This window comes from Arachis ipaensis, chromosome B2 (genome assembly GCF_059453495.1).
Source record: "Arachis ipaensis isolate K30076 ecotype BB chromosome B2, ASM5945349v1, whole genome shotgun sequence".
NCBI lineage: Eukaryota > Viridiplantae > Streptophyta > Magnoliopsida > Fabales > Fabaceae > Arachis > Arachis ipaensis.
The window spans coordinates 98,537,574-98,555,301 of record NC_142437.1 but is presented as its reverse complement, the minus strand read 5'-3'; the positions used below and the strand labels follow the sequence as shown (position 1 = coordinate 98,555,301).

At 41.4% G+C, this 17,728-nt stretch overlaps 1 non-coding gene across 1 annotated transcript; it reads right to left on the bottom strand.

The window, feature by feature from the left end:
- LOC148574970 (small nucleolar RNA R71) lies at positions 1-108 on the bottom strand. Its single transcript, XR_015906564.1, has one exon. It is a non-coding gene; the product is annotated as a small nucleolar RNA R71 (small nucleolar RNA).
- Between the last annotated feature and the right edge of the window lie 17,620 nt (positions 109-17,728).

Here is a 17,728-nt window from a genome sequence, read left to right as displayed (position 1 = left end):
AAGCTTAGAGTGGATGTTCAAACCTTTAGGCAGAAAGAAGGTGAATCCCTCTATGAAGCTTGGGAGAGATACAAGGAACTGACCAAAAAGTGTCCTTGTGACATGCTTTCAGAATGGACCATCCTGGATATATTCTATGATGGTCTGTCTGAATTAGCTAAGATGTCATTGGATACTTCTGCAGGTGGATCCATTCACCTAAAGAAAACACCTGCAGAAGCTCAAGAACTTATTGACATGGTTGCTAACAACCAGTTTATGTATACTTCTGAGAGGAATCCTGTGAGTAATGGGACGCCTCAGAAGAAGGGAGTTCTTAAAATTGATACTCTGAATGCCATATTGGCTCAGAATAAAATATTGACTCAGCAAGTCAATATGATTTCTCAGAGTCTGAATGGAATGCAAGCTGCATCCAACAGTACTCAAGAGGCATCTGCTGAAGAAGAAGCTTATGATCCTGAAAACCCTGCAATAGCAGAGGTGAATTACATGGGTGAACCATATGGAAACATCTATAATCTCTCATGGACAAATCACCCAAATCTCTCATGGAAGGATCAACAAAAGCCTCAACAAGGCTTTAATAATGGTGGAAGAAACAGGTTTAGCAATAGCAAGCATTTTCCATCATCCACTCAGCAACAGATAGAGAACTCTGAACAAAATACCTCTAATTTAGCAAACTTAGTCTCTGATCTATCTAAGGCCACTGTGAGTTTCATGAATGAAACAAGGTCCTCCATTAGAAATTTGGAAGCACAAGTGAGCCAGCTGAGTAAAAGGATCACTGAAATCCCTCCTAGTACTCTCCCAAGCAATACAGAAGAAAACCCAAAAGGAGAGTGCAAGGCCATTGATATAACCATCATGGCCGAATCCAAGGAGGAAGGGGAGGACGTGAATCCCAGTGAGGAAGACCTCCTGGGACCTCCAGTGATCAATAAGGAGTTTCCCTCTGAGGAACCAAAGGACTCTGGGGCTCATCTAGAGACTATAGAGATTCCATTGAACCTCCTTACGCCCTTCATGAGCTCTGATGAGTATTCTTCTTCTGAAGAGAATGAGGATGTTACTGCAGAGCAAGTTGCCAAGTTCCTTGGTGCAATCATGAAGCTGAATGCCAATTTATTTGGTAATGAGACTTGGGGAGATGAACCTCCCCTGTTCACCAATGAACTAAATGCATAGGATCAACTGAGATTGCCTCAGAAGAAACAGGATTCTGGAAAGTTTCTAATACCTTGTACCATAGGCACCATGACCTTTGAGAAGGCTCTATGTGACCTTGGGTCAGGAATAAACCTCATGCCACTCTCTGTAATGGAGAAACTGGGAATCTTTGAGGTGCAAGCTGCTAGAATCTCATTAGAGATGGCAGACAATTCCAGAAAACAGGCTTATGGACAAGTAGAGGACATGTTAGTAAAGGTTGAAGGCCTTTACATCCCTGCTGATTTCATAATCCTAGATACTGGGAAGGATGAGGATGAATCCATCATCCTTGGAAGATCCTTCCTAGCCACAGCAAGAGCTGTGATAGATGTTAACAGAGGTGAATTAGTCCTTCAATTGAATGTGGACTCCCTTGTGTTTACAACTCAAGGTTATCCTTCTGTAAACATGGAAAAGAGGCACAGTAAGCTTCTCCCACTACAGAGTCAACCAGAGCCCCCACAGTCAAACTCTAAGTTTGGTGTTGGGAGGCCACAACCAAACTCTAAGTTTGGTGTTGGGAAGTCTCAACAATGCTCTGAACATCTGTGAGGCTCCATGAGAGCCCACTGTCAAGCTATTGACATTAAAGAAGCGCTTGTTGGGAGGCAACCCAACTTTTATTTATCTAATTTTTATTGTTATTTCATGTTTTATTAGGTTCATGATCATGTGGAGTCACAAAATAAATATAAAAATTAAAAACGGAATCAAAAACAGCAGAAGAAAAATCACACCCTGGAGGAGGATCTTACTGGCGTTTAAACGCCAGTAAGGAGCATCTGGCTGGCGTTTAACACCAGAACAGAGCATGCATCTGGCGTTGAACGCCAGAAATGCACACTGAGGAAGAGCTGGCGCTGAACGCCAGAAACAAGTATCTGGGCGCTGAACGCCCAGAACAAGCATCAATTCGGCGTTTAAATGCCAGAATTGCATGCAAAGGCATTTTACATGCCTAATTGGTGCAGGGATGCAAATCCTTGACACCTCAGAATCTGTGGACCCCACAGGATCAACTCAGCATCTGTGGACCCCACAGGATCCCCACCTACCTCCACTCACTCTCTTCCCTCTTCTCAATGTTCATCCTCTCTTCCCAATAAACACTCTTCCCCAAAACTCTTCACCAATCGCCTCAATCTCTCTTCCCTATCACTACTTCACCACTCACATCCATCCACTCTTCCCCATAAACCTAGCTACCTCATAAACTCTACCTACCTTCAAAATTCAAAATCAATTTCCCACACAAACCCACCCTATATGGCCGAAACTAAACCCCCCTCCCCTCCCTATATAAAGCCCTCCATTCTTCCTCATCTTCACACAACACAACCCTCTCTTCCCCTTCTTGGCCGAATACACCTCTCCCTCATCTCCTCCATATTTTCTTCGTCTTCTTCATCTATTCTTTCTTCTCTTACTCGAGGGCGAGCAATATTCTAAGTTGGGTGTGGTAAAAGCATAAGCTTTTTGTTTTTTCATTACCATTGATGGCACCTAAGACCGGAGAATCCTCTAGAAAAGGGAAAGGGAAGACAAAAGCTTCCACCTCTGAGTCATGGGAGATGGAAAGATTCATCTCCAAAGCCCATCAAGACCACTTCTATGATGTTGTGGCCAAGAAGAAGGTGATCCCTGAGGTCCCTTTCAAGCTCAAGAGAAATGAGTATCCGGAGATCCGACGTGAAATCCAAAGAAGAGGTTGGGAAGTTCTAACAAACCCCATCCAACAAGTCGGCATCCTAATGGTTCAAGAGTTCTATGCCAATGCATGGATCACTAAGAACCATGATCAAAGTAAGAACCCAAATCCAAAGAATTATCTCACCATGGTTCGGGGGAAATACTTAGATTTTAGTCCGGAAAATGTGAGGTTGGCGTTTGACTTGCCTATGATGCAAGGAGATGCACGCCCCTACACTAGAAGGGTCAACTTTGATCAAAGGTTGGACCAAGTCCTCATGGACATATGTGTGGAAGGATCTCAATGGAAGATTGACTCAAAAGGCAAACCGGTTCAACTTAGAAGACTGGACCTCAAGCCTGTGGCTAGAGGATGGTTGAAGTTCATCCAACGCTCCATCATCCCCACTAGCAACCGATCTAAAGTTACTGTGGATCGAGCCATCATGATTCATAGCATCATGATTGAAGAGGAAGTAGAAGTTCATGAAGTCATCTCCCTTGAACTCTACAAAATAGCCGAAAAGACCTCCCTCTTGTCAAGGCTAGCTTTCTCTCATCTTATTTGCCATCTATGTTACTCAGCTGGAGCTTTCATAGAAGGAGACATTCCCATTGAGGAAGAGAAGCCCATCATTAAGAAAAGGATGGAGCAAACAAGAGAGCCCACTCATGGAGCTCAAGAAACGCATGAGGAAGCTCACCATCAAGAAATCCCTGAGATACCTCAAGGGATGCACTTTCCTCCACAGAATTTTTGGGAGCAAATCAACACCTCCCTAGGAGAATTAATTTTCAACATGAGACAACTAAGGGTAGAACATCAAGAGCACTCAATCATCCTCCATGAAATTAGAGAAGATCAAAGAGCTATGAGGGAGGAGCAACAAAGACAAGGAAGAGACATAGAAGAGCTTAAGGACATCATTGGTTCCTCAAGAAGAAAACGCCACCATCACTAAGGTGGACTCATTCCTTGTTCTCAAATTTTCTGTTTTTCGTTATGTTAAGTGCTTATCTATGTTAGTGTCTTATTACATGATCATTAGTATTTAGTAACTTTGTCTTAAAGTTATGAATGTCCTATGAATCCATCACCTCTCTTAAATGAAAAATGTTTTTAATTCAAAAGAACAAGAAGTACATGAGTTTCGAATTTATCCTTGAACTTAGTTTAATTATATTGATGTGGTGACAATACTTTTTGTTTTCTGAATGAATGCTTGAACAGTGCATATGTCTTTTGAAGTTGTTGTTTTAGAATGTTAAATATGTTGGCTCTTGAAAGAATGATGACAAGGAGAAATGTTATTTGATAATCTGAAAAATCATAAAAATGATTCTTGAAGCAAGAAAAAGCAGTGAATACAAAAGCTTGCAGAAAAAAAAAATATGCGAAAAAAAAAGAAAAAGAAAAAGCAAGCAGAAAAAGCCAAAAGCTCTTAAAACCAAAAGGCAAGAGCAAAAAGCCAATAACCCTTAAAACCAAAAGGCAAGGGTAAATAAAAAGGATCCCAAGGCTTTGAGCATTAGTGGATAGGAGGGCCTAAAGGAATAAAATCCTGGCCTAAGCGGCTAAACCAAGTCGTCCCTAACCATGTGCTTGTGGCGTGAAGGTGTCAAGTGAAAACTTGAGACTGAGCGGTTAAAGTCAAGGTCCAAAGCAAAAAAAGAGTGTGCTTAAGAACCCTGGACACCTCTAATTGGGGAATTTAGCAAAGCTGAGTCACAATCTGAAAAGGTTCACCCAGTTATGTGTCTGTGGCATTTATGTATCCGGTGGTAATACTGGAAAACAAAGTGCTTAGGGCCACGGCCAAGACTCATAAAGTAGCTGTGTTCAAGAATCAACATACTGAACTAGGAAAATCAATAACACTATCTGAACTCTAAGTTCCTATATATGCCAATCATTCTAAACTTCAATGGATAAAGTGAGATGCCAAAACTATTCAAGAGGCAAAAAGCTACAAATCCCGCTCATCTGATTGGAGCTATGTTTCATTGATATTTTGGAATTTATAGTATATTCTCTTCTTTTTATCCTATTTGATTTTCAGTTGCTTGGGGACAAGCAACAATTTAAGTTTGGTGTTGTGATGAGCGGATAATTTATACGCTTTTTGGCATTGTTTTTAGTATGATTTTAGTAGGATCTAGTTACTTTTAGGGATGTTTTTATTAGTTTTTATGTTAAATTCACATTTCTGGACTTTACTATGAGTTTGTGTTTTTCTGTGATTTCAGGTATTTTCTGGCTGAAATTGAAGGACTTGAGCAAAAATCAGATTTTGAGGTTGAAGAAGGACTGCTGATGCTGTTGGATTCTGACCTCCCTGCTCTCAAAGTGGATTTTTTGGAGCTACAGAACTCCAACTGGCACGCTCTCAATGGCGTTGGAAAGTAGACATCCAGGGCTTTCCAGCAATATATAATAGTCCATACTTTGCTCGAGTTTAGATGACGCAAAAGGGCGTTGAACGCCAGTTCTATGCTGCAGTCTGGAGTTAAACGCCAGAAACACGTCACGAACCAGAGTTGAACACCAAAAACACGTTACAACTTGGCGTTCAACTCCAAAAGAAGCCTCTGCACGTGTAAACTTCAAGCTCAGCCCAAGCACACACCAAGTGGGCCCCGGAAGTGGATTTATGCATCAATTACTTACTTCTGTAAACCCTAGTAACTAGTTTAGTATAAATAGGACTTTTTACTATTGTATTAGACATCTTGGGACGTCTAGTTCTTAGATCATGGGGGCTGGCCATTCGGCCATGCCTAGACCTTCATCACTTATGTATTTTCAACGGTAGAGTTTCTACACTCCATAGATTAAGGTGTGGAGCTCTGTTGTTCCTCATGATTTAATGCAAAGTACTACTATTTTATATTCAATTCAACTTATTCTGCTTCTAAGATATCCATTCGCATCCAAGAACATGATGAATGTGATGATTATGTGACGCTCATCATTATTCTCACTTATGAACGCGTGCCTGACAAACACTTCCGTTCTACATGCAACAAGCTAGAATGAGTATCTCTTAGATATCTAATACAAAGGACCGAGTCTGAGATATTAGAATCTTCGTGGTATAAGTTAGAACCCATGGATGGCCATTCCTGAGATCCGGAAAGTCTAAACCTTGTCTGTGGTATTCCGAGTAGGATCTGGGAAGGGATGGCTGTGACGAACTTCAAACTCGCGAGTGCAGGGCGTAGTGACAGACGCAAAAGGAGGGTGAATCCTATTCCAGTATGATCGAGAACCTCCAGATGATTAGCCATGTCGTGACAGAGCATTTGGACCATTTTCACAAGAGAGGACGGGATGTAGCCATTGACAACGGTGATGCCCTTACAGAAAGCTTGCCATGGAAAGGGGTAAGACTGATTGGATGAAGACAGCGGGAAAGCAGAGAGTCAGAGGAACGAAAGCATCTCTATACGCTTATCTGAAATTCTCACCAATGATATACATAAGTAATTCTATCTTTATTTTCTATTTATTTATTATGATTTTCGAAAATACTATAACCATTTTATATCCGCCTGACTGAGATTTACAAGGTAACCATAGCTTGCTTCATACCAACAATCTCCGTGAGATCGACCCTTACTCACGTAAGGTTTTATTACTTGGACGACCCAGTGCACTTGCTGGTTAGTTGTGCGAAGTTGTGAAGTTATGTTTGGACCATGGTATTGTGCACCAGTTATTGGCGCCATTGCCAGGGAGAGAACGAACAACAAATTTTACAACCTCAGAGTAACAATTTCGCATACCAGGAACCGCATGGGATGAGGAAGGGATTGGAGTTGATCACACTCCTATTGCTGCTACTGTAAGGTGCGACAGTGACTTCATCATATTGCGCTTTCACAAAAAGTTCTTACCAGCTGCTGCGGGTGGTGGTGCAGGGAATACGATGCATTGGATAGTGATGAGGGAGGAAGGTCATGGGTATCATGCAACTGTGGTGGATAACGTGAATCATAATAGCGACACGGGATATGGTAGAGGAGTGGTAGGGATGGAAGTTGCCCGGCAGAAGGTCAGCGATGGTGCCAGCGGAGATGTTTGGAAAGCGGTCGCTGTCATGGCGAGTGATGAGTTTGACGTTGGCGGTACCGCCGCTGGTCCGCTCTGTGCTGTGAAGGAGCATGACGGTGTTGGAGGGCACAAGCCAGTGCCAACGGTGGAAACCTCTTTGGTAATGAAGGTAAATGACATAGGGATGAATGATTTCTCTTATGCGGGAATTTTTCATGCGGTCAATAACTCTGTGATAGATGGCGACAATCTATTGGACGGGGAGGAAGGGGGAAGAATAACAGGGAGCTTGAATAAAACTAATGCCATATCACATACGGTTCACGAAAGTCTCGATGAGAGGGTAAAGAAGAACACCGTTACAAGATCGGTAAGGGATGACGGAGTAGAGGAAGCAGATTCATGGGGTGAGGATACTCTAAGGGAGGGAACATACTTTGAAGAGGATGGGACGGTCAGGAACTTGGAGGATGTTGGGAATTCTAAAAAGGATGTAATAAGTGATCAGAATATTGTGAAGAAAATAAAAAGCTAGGATGAAGACTTGGTTGAAAACAGAGTTGCTTGGGCCTTGGCAATAGAATCAGGGGCTGTCTCATATGACGTGTAAGAACCGGATTTTTCACGGATAGAATCATTTAAATGCCCAAATTAGATTCTGAAAAGTTAAGATGAGAATTTGGGGATTTAGATATGATTTTTGGACTCAGTAGGTCCTTCCGAGTCAGAAAATGTGTTTTCTGTGAAAAACCGTGAAAAACTGCGAACCGGCAGTCGAACCGGTTGACCCAGTTCAAGTCTGCTTGATGCTGCATGAGAAGCAGTGAAAACAGTCGAGAACCTTAGAAAAATATTAGAAATGGAAAACCGGGCGTTAGTGTTAAAGGTTTGGTCCAAAATTGGGTCGAACGGGCTAAAAAAGCTAACGAGTTGGACCGGGCCCAAGTTGGGCCCAAGTTGGGCCCAAGCCCAACATATATAAGGGTTCATTAATGAACCCAAACACTCATAACACACTCAAACACACCCACACCAGCTGAAAGGGGAGAAGGAGAAGAAACCCCCATGAGCACTATTCATTTTCTTCTTCCCAAGCTCATATCTTGAGTTACAGAGCTCCGATCGCCGCACCGTTTGCAGCCACGAGTTCCTTGTGAAAAGCTCGACAAAACTCATACAAGAAACTGGAGAGGTAACCACGAAATATTTTCTATTCTTATCCTCAAAGTTTCGAGTTTTTAGGTTTTTTGCTAAGTGAGGTTTTGTGATTTTTGGGTATTTAGGTACACTCTAGTCTTTGATTGATGTTGGTTTTGGCTTCTAAAACTGTTGGACAAGGTAAGAGGTATTGAAAATCTTGTCAAATTTCAATTATAATGAGCCCTAGGTTGATTTATGATGGTTTATGTACATATAGCTTGTTTATGGTGATGTTTGGAGCTTATTGATGCTTGTTGGAGATTCTTGGTGGCATAGATTGTGCTTGAAAGCTTGTCTTGGGCTCGATTTGGGGTTTTGGTGTATATTGGGGATCGGCCAAGGTATGGTTTCGATTTTGTTCTATGTAGTATATAATATTCATGGGCACTTAGGCTAGTGACTCATAGGATATGTTTGAAAATTGATATGTTGTTGATGATTGGCTGGTTTATGATGTACAATGAATTGATATTGTGGTTGATGTTAAATGATGATGTTGAGGTATAATGGTTTTGGATAAATGAATATTGTTGGTTAATAATATGAAGCATGGTTGAGTTGATGATGAAGATTGATAGTGATAAAATGATGATTAGTGGATATGTGTTTGGAATGTTATATATATGTGATTATTGAGGTTGAGAATGATGAAATAGGATGAAAAGATTGGTATTAATTGTGAAAAGTGAACTAAGAGGGTAGATTGTGCTGTAGAGGGAAGTTTGGTATGGCTTAATTGGTTTAGGATATGAGACTTGGGAAGTTGGTAATTTGTGATTTTGGATAAAAGTTGGTTTTTAATGAAATTTGTCTAATCATAACTTTTGCCTTGATTTTCAAAATTGAATAAAATTTGTTTAGAATGAAAGCTTATTGAAGACCCTTTAATTTGATATAAAGATTGCCAAATTTTCAATTTTGTAGAGGAAGTTATGATCATTCAAAATTGGTGTTGAAAATATGAAATTCTACAAAATTGCAGAATTTTAGGATTTCTGATATGTACGCACGCACAACCCTGCGAAAATCTTAATCTGTGCGGATGCACAGACCTGTGCGTACGCACAGGCAGGAAAAGGCTCTCTGCTTGCAGCGTTAGAACAGCTTGTGTGCGTGCACATCAATGAAGAATTATGACCTGTGCATATGCACAGCCCTGTGTGCACGCACAAGTCAGGAAGGGTTGTTTGTTGGGGGCACTCGCACAGCTTGTGCGAGTGAACAGGCTTGTAAATTTTAGCACATGTGCGTACGCACACCCCTATGCGTACGCACACTTTCAAAATCTTCCTGGGTGTACGCACGCACACCGCTGTACGGACGCACACGCCCTGTTTCTCAAATTTTATTTTATTTTCAACTATTTTACCTTCCCGACGAGGTTGTAAGCTTCTATAACACCTTTTAAGACTGTTGGGCATATTTTTGGATACTTGAAGAGTGGGAAAGGATTTAAGGGCTTTAGAGGATATTATTTGGAAAAATTTAGAACATGGAAGCCTAGGTTTCTGGCGTATTGAAGGTGGTTCAATGTTATGTGATGAATGGTGGATGAATGAGATGAGAATTTAGGAACTGTTGAGTCCGGAACTGAAATGTGAATGAACAGTAGTTGAAAAGAGTCAGGGCTCTGAATAAAGTGATGGATCCATCTTATACTAAAAATGTTTTTGAAAACTACTGCACTACTTTTTCATTGAGACTATGAGACGCTATGCGCCCGACAGGAGCCGAGGTTGGATCCTGCCTGTCGAGGTACCGACAGCGGCGTAAGGGCGGTGGTTCGTCCCGCTTGCGCTTAGATGTGAGATCGGTGGCAATAGATCCCGATCGCATCCCTTCGGATCAATAGAGCGTACAGGCGCAAAACCCTGGATAGTGATCTGAGCACTATATCTCGGGGGTTCCCACACCATGATTCCAAAGGGCAACATCTCCATGGAGATGTGTCGGGTTGGCAGTTGAACCGACAATGTGATATCACAGCCAGTAGGACAGGCATTCATCATGTGCATTTTCTACCTGTTTGTATGCTTTGCTGACTTGATATTATTTTCCTATCTGTATAACATGTCTAATTGCTATTTGAATTAATTGCTATATATGCCTCTACTTGTGTTTTACTTGTATTGTATATATTTGTGCTTTCTACTGGGATTGAGGAGGTTCGGAAGGCGATGGCGATGGATCGCATGGAGGATCGGTTGGTGAAGGTTGTGGGACAGTGGTGTTTGATTAGATTAGAAATCCCTTAAGATAGATTACCCTTTTATGGTGCTATGGTTTAAGTTTTGTTAAGGTTTTACATATTATGCTTATTTGGTTTAGAATGCTTTAAGCTTGAATTATTGTGATGGATATGGAGTCTAGGATTGCGTTTGGCGTTCCGGGGCCTTATATCCTACATCTCTGGCCACTGTTACTATACTAAGAACCTCCGATTCTCATACCATATTTCTGTTGTATTTTTCAGATGCAGGTTGTAACCCACCTCGGTGAGTTGTTTGATTGGTGACAGAAGCGGAGGATCCGGATACCTTTTTAGAGTCTCTTTGGTTTATTTTGTATATATCTCTCGCTCTTGTATTTTTTTTTGTCTAGAGGCTTGTATTTGAGAGAACAAAACTTGTATAAGCTATTTTTTACTGTCTGGTTTCCTGTATTGTCTGTATATGGCTAGCCGGCTTAAACTCCGCGAGCCGTGGCTAGTTTCTTATGATATTATATACTTATCTTTGGTCATTTTATATCGGTTCCTTGTTCTTCAAGTTAGTAGCTTCGATAGTATGTTTTACACTTTTCAAATCCTGTTTTTGAGCTATATCCTTCATCGGGCTTCTAGATATTATTAATTCCTTCTAAAATATATATATGTATAAGCTTAGAACTATCGTAACCTTTGATTAACTTTTGCTTTACGACGCGAGGTAAGGCTTAGGCTAATTAGGGTGTTACATTTAGTAGTATCAGAGCGGTTTGTCCTCGTGAGCCTGAGGGATGGACCGATTGTGCTTTATTGCATACTTTGTGTGTCTTTTCTTTGATGCTATTAGGTTATCCACTTGATATTTCATAGCATGCTTGTTTGTGAGTGCCAGTTTGGGATAATTGAAACACTAGGCTTTTGATATTGGGACTGATCACTTTGATATCGATTGTTTGGTGTAGACCGGAAACCCAATGGCCACTCGCGGACGAGGTCGAGCACGTTCACGAGAGAGTAGAAATGAGCAACCGGCTGATAACCATGCCGAATTCATGGCGGAGATGGCGATCCTGGCGAACGCCATGGAAGCGAATGCTGTTGCGATTCTGCAAGTTGTGCAGAGGTTAACCCAACCGGCCAGAAGTGGAAACGACAATGGAGAATGTGCTGAAGACAACTTGAGAGGTGTTCTGAGAACTCTAGCTGCTTTTCGGAAAGCTGGCCCGCCGGTTTTCAATGGTTTGACAAACCATACTGAAGCAAACAACTGGTTCCAAGCTGTGGAGCATGCATTGCTAACTCAACATGTACCGTATGACAAGTTCGTGGAATATGTGACTTATCAACTAGTGGGAGAAGCTCAGCAATGGTGGCAAGGAGAGCGCCGACTGCGACACCAATAGAATGTGAACATTACCTGGGCGTTATTCGAGGAAGCTTTCTACAGGAAGTACTTTCATGGGTCATTAAGGGAGGCCAGAGAATTGGAGCTCTTACAGCTGAAGCAAGGGTCCATGACTATAGCAGAATACACCAGCAAGTTCGAGGAACTCTATAGGTTCTCGAGGATAAGTCAGGGTACTCCTGAGTCTTATGAGGGATGAAAATGCATCAAATACGAAGTGGGGTTGAGAGAGGATATTAGGCGTGCTGTGGCTCCACTGGAGATGATGAGATTTTCTGAATTGGTGGACACAGCGAGGGTTGTTGAAGATTATGCAAGGACGGTAGCATCGTCAAGGAACACTCATGGAGGGAATACTAGTAGGTAACTCGATGATCATCTCGGACCTAGGGGAGAGAACTTCAAGAAAGATGGACATACTCCTCAGTATCTGCAAGGTCAAGGGAATTTCAGAAGGGGCAACAAAGGCCAGTTTCATCAGGTGAAAGCAAATGGTCGATGCTATAATTGTGGGAAACCTGCGCATATATCTAAGTATTTTCGCCATGGGAGGAACCGAGATGAGGGCCATAATCAACAGTCAGGCCGTGTGTTTGCTTTGGAGGCACATGAGGCGACGGGGTCGGATCCTCTGACAAAAGGTAAGCGTATGCTTTGAGTATTATAGTGCCTAGACCTGAGGATAGCTTGGTTCTATCTTTTGCAAAGTCATCGTTAGGGTTACGAGAGCTTAGGGTTTTGTTGGGAGTAAACCATGGGAAAGGAGGATTCTAGTGGCGGTAGCCGAGGATTTTGGACTAGTAATGAAGAATGATCAGAGTGGACGTGCCGGAATGGTTTACAGGTATGACTAGAAGTCTTGGCGGTCCCCTGCATGGGTGATGGGTGCGGTTCAGCACTAGTGGCAACGGAAGTACCGACTGACGCCTTTGCGGTTTTTAACTATGATTTTGCGGTTTTAAGGTTTAGAATGATTTCTAACCTAGTTTGGAACTTTGGCTTAAATGATTCGGTTTTGAAGGTTAGTCGAAACTCTTGATTTAAGAGATATGGTTTAAACGAACAGTGAGTTCTCTGATTTTGTTTGAAAATCGTTTCCAATTTTTCTTATCGAAACGGATTCAATTTGGAAAGTTTTAATTTAAGGAAATCATGATTTGAAGTAGGCAACTTCCGAGTAAACTATTTTGACTCCTTTCAGAAAACCCAACAGTAATCTGGTATGAAATGAACTGTTTTGAATGATTTGGTTTTGAAACTAAGATTGGAACTTTTGAATCAAATGATACGATTTGAAAAGGAAAAGTGAGCCCTAAGATTTTGTTCACTTGTGATTTTGGTTTGTAAATTCTAATTTAACAAAAGGGATTCAAATGGAAAGATTTTGATTTAAAGGTTTCAATGAATTAAGGCAAATCATGCTTTAAAATGTTTGATTTACAAATAAACGGTTTTAACTTTTTTTATAAGATTTTAACAATGGACTCATTTAGATTGAAGTTGTTTTAAAGGTTTTGACAAATATTACAAAATCGGTGTTTGGTTTAAGGAAAATTTTCAAATTCTTAATGACGATAATCAGAGTGACGCAGCGGAAGTTGTACGCTAAGTTGTCGAAGTGTGAGTTCTGGAATGAGAAAGTGAAGTTATTAGGTCACGCGGTGAGCAAAGGAGGAATAGCCGTAGATCCTTCTAAGGTGGAAACGATGATGGAATGGAAAAGACCGTCAACAGTGATGGAAGTCCGGAGTTTCTTGGGTTTAGCCGGATATTACCGGAGATTCATTGAAGGATTTTTCCCAGATTGCACTACCGATGACTAAGTTGAAAAGAAAGGAAGTGCCTTTCGTGTGGACGTCGGAGTGTGAAGAGAGCTTCCAAACTTTGAAGCAGAAGTTAACTTCAGCACCTATTTTAATCTTGCCAGAACCGCATGAACCGTCCGAAGTATACTGTGATGTTTCTCTGAAGGGTTTAGGTTGCGTGTTGATGCAACACCGGGATGTGGTGGTTTGCGCATCGCGTCAGCTGAGATCGCATGAGATGAATTACTCAACTCAGGACTGGGAATTAGCGGCGTTTGTGTTTGCACTGAAGATTTGGAAGCACCACTTGTATGGAGTGAGGTTTAGCATCTTTTTCTGATCATAAGAGTCTCAAGTACCTTTTTTATCAGAAAGAGCTTAATATGCATCAGAGAAGATGAATGGAGTTGCTTAAGGACTACGATTTTGAACTGAGTTATCACCCTGGAAAGGCGAATGTGGTAGCAGACGCATTGAGTCGGAGATCCTTAACAATTGCTTGGATGAGAATCAAGGAAGAGGAGCTAGTGGATAAGTTTGTGGGTCTTAAGCTTGACATTGGTGAGGTTGCCGGAAGAACTTGTTTGAACCAGTTGTAGATTTCAAGCACGTTTAAGATGGAGATTCAGAGGGCTCAACAAGGTGAGTGGAAGCTTCAGAAATTGTTCCAACCAGTTGGTGATAAGAGGCGTGAGGATTTCACTAAGGATGGTGAAGGATTAAGGAGATATAAGGGGAGAATTTGCATATCGGACGTCGGGAGGTTGAGGCAGGACTTGTTGTGCTCACTATAATGGATTTCCTATTCATCTCAGAAGTGTGAAGATGTAGTATAACTTAACGAAGATGTTCTGGTGGTCTGGGATGAAGGTGATGCAGCTACAGCGGTATCCAAGTGTTTGACGTGTCAGAAGGCGAAGATAGAGCATCAGAAGCTGTCAGAATTGCTACAACCTCTTGAGATTTCTCAGTGGATGTGGGAAGAAATCGCGATGGATTTTGCGACCGGTTTGCCGAGGATTAGGTCGGGATTTGATGCGGTTTGGGAGATTGTAGATCGCTTAACCAAGTCCACTCATTTTCTGCCTATCCGAGTGAACTATTCCAGGGAGGAGTTGGCGAGAGAGAACATCGACACGGTAGGATGATGGTGGACGAGATACTTTGACAACTTGTTGGGTGATTCGGATTTCCGAGGGTGAAAATCTTTTTAAGGAGGGGAGGATATAAGAACCGGATTTTTCATGGATAGAATCATTTAAATGCCCAAATTAGATTCCAGAAAGTTAGGATGAGAATTTGGGGATTTAGATATGATTTTTGGACTCAGTAGGTCCTTCCGAGTCAGAAAATGTGTTTTCTGTGAAAAACCGTGAAAATTGCGAACTGGCAGTCGAACCGGTTGACCCGGTTCAAGTTTGCTCGATGCTACATGAGAAGCAGTGAAAACAGTCGAGAACCTTAGAAAAATATTAGAAATAGAAAACCGAGCGTTAGTGTTAAAGGTTTGACCCAAAGTTGGGCCGAACGGGCTAAAAACGCTAACGAGTTGGACCGGGCTCAAGTTGGGCCCAAGCCCAACATATATAAGGGTTCATTAATGAACCCAAACACTCATAACACACTCAAACACACCCACACCAGCTGAAAGGGGAGAAGGAAAAGAAACCCCCATGAGCACTATTCATCTTCTTCTTCCCAAGCTCATATCTTGAGCTACAGAGCTCCGATCGCCGCACCATTTACGGCCACGTATTCTTTGTGAAGAGCTCTACAAAATCCATACAAGAAACTGGAGAGATAACCATGAAATATTTTCTATTCTTCTCCTCAAAGTTTCGAGTTTTTAGGGTTTTGGCTAAGTGAGGTTTTGTGATTTTTGGGTGTTTAGGTATACTCTAGCCTTTGATTGATGTTGGTTTTGGCTTCCAAAACTATTGGGCAAGGTAAGAGGCATTGAAAATCTTGTAAAATTTCAATTATAATGAGCCCTAGGTTGATTTATGATGGTTTATGTACATATAGCTTGTTTATGGTGATGTTTGGAGCTTATTGATGCTTGTTGGAGATTCTTGGTGGCATAGATTGTGCTTGAAAGCTTGTCTTGGGCTCAATTTGAGATTTTGGTGCATATTGGGGATCGGCCAAGGTATGGTTTCGGTTTCCTCTATGTAGTATATAATATTCATGATTACTTAGGCTAGTGACCCTTAGGATAGGTTTGAAAATTGATATGTTGTTGATGATTGGTTGGTTTATGATGTACAATGAATTGATATTGTGGTTGATGTTAAATGATGATGTTGAGGTATAATGGTTTTGGATAAATGAATATTGTTGGTTAATAATATGAAGCATGGGTGAGTTGATGATGAAGATTGATAGTGATAAAATGATGATTAGTGGATATGTGTTTGGAACGTTATATATACGTGATTATTGAGGTTGAGAATGATGAAATAGGATGAAAAGATTGGTATTAATTGTGAAAAGTGAACTAAGAGGGTAGATTGTACTGTAGAGGGAAGTTTGGTATGGCTTAATTGGTTTGGGATATGAGACTTGGGAAGTTGGTAATTTGTGATTTTGGATAAAAGTTGGTTTTTAATGAACTTTGTCTGATCATAACTTTTGTCTCGGTTTTCAAAATTTAATGAAATTTGTTTAGAATGAAAGCTTATTGAAGACCCTTTAATTTGATATAAAGATTACCAAATTTGAAATTTTGTAGAGGAAGTTATGATCATTCAAAGTTGGTGTTGAAAATCTGAAATTCTGCAAAGTTGCAGAATTTCAGGATTTCTGATACGTGCGCACGCACAACCCTGCGAAAATCTTAATATGTGTGGATACACAGACCTGTGCGTACGCACATGCAGAAAAAGGCTCTCTTCTTGCAGCGTTAGCCTGTGCGCATGCACAAGTCGGGAAGGGTTGTCTGTTGGGGGCGCTCGTGCAGCTTGTGCGAGTGAACAAGCTTGTAAATTTTAGCACCCATGCGTACGCACACCCCTATGCGTATGCACACTTTCAAAATCTTCCTGGGTGTGCGCAAGCACACCGCTGTGCGGACGTACACTTCCTGTTTCTCAAATTTTATTTTATTTTCAACTATTTTACCTTCCCGACGAGGTTGTAAGCTTCTATAACACCTTTTAAGACTCTTGGGCATATTTTTGGATACTTGAAGAGTGGGAAAGGATTTAAGGGCTTTAGACGATATTATTTGGAAAATTTTAGAAAACAGAGGCCTAGGTTTCTGGCGTATTGAAGGTGGTTCAATGTTATGTGATGAATGGTTAATGAATGAGATGAGAATTAAGGAACTGTTGAGTCCGGAACTGAAATGTGAATGAACAGTGGTTGAAAAGAGTCAGGGCTCTGAATGAAGTGATGGATCCATCTTATACTAAAAATGTTTTTGAAAACCACTGCACTACTTTTTCATTGAGACTATGAGACGCTATGCGCCCGGCAGGGGCCGAGGTTGGATCCCGCCTGTCGAGGTACCGACGGCGGTGTAAGGGCGGTGGTTCATCCCGCTTGCGCTTAGATGTGAGGTCGGTGGCAATAGATCCCGCTCCATCCCTTCAGATCAATAGAGCGTACAGGCACAAAACCCTGGATAGTGATTCGAGCACTATATCTCGGGGGTTCCCACACCATGATTCCGAAGGGCAACATCTCCATGGAGATGTGACGGGTTGGCAGTTGAACCGACAATGTGATATCACAGCCAGTAGGACAGACATTCATCATGTGCATTTTCTACCTGTTTGTATGCTTTGCCGACTTGATATTATTTTCCTATCTGTATAACATGTCTAATTGCTATTTGTATTAATTGCTATATATGCCTCTACTTGTGTTTTACTTGTATTGTATATATTTGTGCTTTCTACTGGGATTGAGGAGGTTTAGAAGGTGGTGGCGATGAGATCGCATGGAAGATCAGTTGGTGAAGGCTGTGTGACAGCGGTGTTTGATTATATTAGAAATTCCTTAAGATAGATTACCCTTTTATGGTGCTATGGTTTAAGTTTTGTTAAGGTTTTACATATTATGCTTATTTGGTTTAGAATGCTTTAAGCTTGAATTCTTGTGATGGATATGGAGTCTAGGATTGCCTTTGGCATCCCGGGGTCTTATATCCT